Source organism: Mus caroli, chromosome 6 (genome assembly GCF_900094665.2).
Source record: "Mus caroli chromosome 6, CAROLI_EIJ_v1.1, whole genome shotgun sequence".
NCBI classification, from domain to species: domain Eukaryota; kingdom Metazoa; phylum Chordata; class Mammalia; order Rodentia; family Muridae; genus Mus; species Mus caroli.
Window position 1 is genome coordinate 68,190,453 of NC_034575.1, and position 2,013 is coordinate 68,192,465.

The 2,013-nt window shown below is 48.8% G+C and overlaps 1 protein-coding gene across 1 annotated transcript in view; it reads left to right on the top strand.

Annotated features, from left to right (window-relative positions):
- The first annotated feature begins 418 nt into the window (after nucleotides 1–418).
- Nucleotides 419–2,013, top strand: part of LOC110295862 (lysine-rich coiled-coil protein 1-like) — a 9,226-nt gene continuing 7,631 nt past the window's right edge. Inside the window, exon 1 of the mRNA XM_021164233.2 lies at nucleotides 419–505. The gene's annotated coding sequence lies outside the window, so the exon portion shown is untranslated. The remainder of the gene's footprint in view (nucleotides 506–2,013) is intronic.

Genomic DNA, 2,013 nt, shown 5'->3' on the forward strand with positions numbered 1-2,013 from the left:
AAAAAGTGGAGTCAGAAAGATCCAGGAGTTCAAGGTCACCCTCCATCCTCCGTAGTGAATTTAAAGCCCACTAAGGCTATGAGACTGTCTCAAAATGGAGAAAGATGAGAAGGGGAGGTGCTTGGCAGCGGTAGGGACTGAAAACTGGATAATTGATTTACCCTTTCACGATAAACTCCCGGCAGGATTGACTAGTACTGATCTCACTACATTCTGGCTTTTGTTCGCAGGCAGTGAACTCAATTGAGGGCGTTCCCCAATCCCTTTAAGTGCAAGATTGGATTTTTCTCCCAGGTGAGCAAGAATTCCTGGTTGAGAAAGCAGAAACAACCAGAACTCAGACAGAGGAAGGGGCGTGACTTCCTACTTCCGGCATCCAGTCCTTAAGAGCCATTAGTAGCCCAGAGCAGCCGAGCAGCTGGGAACCTGGGATTGTTCCGGAGCTTTCCGGAACTCGCCGGAACTCGCCGCCCTGTATGAAGCCCTGTGCAGAGGTTCTAGCCAGGTAGACACTGGTGCTTTGTAGTACCCACGGGTCTTTCATGTTCAAGACCCCAAAGACTTGTAAACCTAAGAAAGCCGGGGAACCCCCTGTGTGTGGCAGTGTGTCCTCAGTTAACTATGCAAAGTCATGGTTCTAGATAAGAACTGACCCAAACACGTTTCTCATTCACTCTGATATTTGGCAGCATTTTGGAGCACTAGTAAGGACCATGGCTCAGGTACAAAGGGAGACTGGGGCTGGAAGGGAGGGCTCCTTGGATCTGGGATAACTGGTGGATTTAACTATGCATGGAGAAATCAGGGCCGCTCGTCACCGGTTTCTTTGTGAAGGCCTAGTTGACGCCAGGCACAGTTGGATTGGGTGCTGAGACAGCAGTTAATAGAGAATCCCTGTTCATGAGAACTTTGCATGCACGTGTGGAAACAAACCAGGTCTGGAAAAGTGTTAGTTCTTGCTGCTCCCCGTGGACTGTGAGAGAGAGGCGCCATTCAACAGCAGCAGAGAGCGGGGTAGAAAGGAAAAGCTGGAGTCAGCTGTTTGTGATTTTAGCCACTGCTGACCTAGAACTCATTAGCCAGCTTAATCCTTAAACTCGAAATCCTGCTTCCTCCTGGTGCTGGGGTCACAGGTCCGCACCATCATACCTGATTTAGAATCGGCACTTTAAACACCTGAAAGCTTGCATTGAACATGGGAAAGCTTTGGGGATGATAATTCAGGGGACAGCAGACGGGTGTCAGAGGTCATCAAAACTGAGGTAGCTTTTCAAACAAGCCCTACAGGGTGAGAAATTTTTTGGTGTGTCTGTTTAAGGGCTTTGAGCATGAAGACACAAAGGCTCAGAGACCTATATGCCTTCATATGCCCTTCCATGAGAGACCAATGTGGCTGGAAGGTCAGAACTTGAGTAACCACCAGGGCTGTAGATGACCAGTGGGCATCTGAGCTTCCCTCTGCCCCAGAGAAGCCTGGTGGTTTCCAGCAGATGAGAAACAGCTAAGGACTCTTCTGGGTGTGGGTTTAGGTTACTCGGCCACTCAAGTAAGAGGTAGAGTCCCCAGTCTAGAAGTTTGTGGCAACCTGACCCTAGGAGGAACGTTTTGGATGCTAAAAATGGAGCCAGGACTTAGGGTGTGGCATAATTGGTAGAATGTTTGGCCTGCTCTGAGGCCCCAGGCCACCATAAAACTGGATGTGGTGGAATGTGCATGTAGTCCCAGTACTGGGGGGCCGGGGGGGGGGTAAGAGATCAGCAAAGGTCATCAAGGAGGTCAAAGCCAGTTTTAGATTTATGAAACGTGTCTCAAAAAGAAAAAATAATGCCAGCACTGATGGTGTTGCCTCCTAGGTAGGGAGAAAGCAAAGAGCAGTGGACAGCTCTCACTGTGGGAGGACTGAGAAGGACAGTTTTGTTGTTGTTTTGTTTTGGGTTTTTTGTTGTTGTTGTTGTTGTTGTTTGTTTTTTTAAACAGGGTTTCTCTGTATAGCCCTGGCTGTCCTGGAACTCT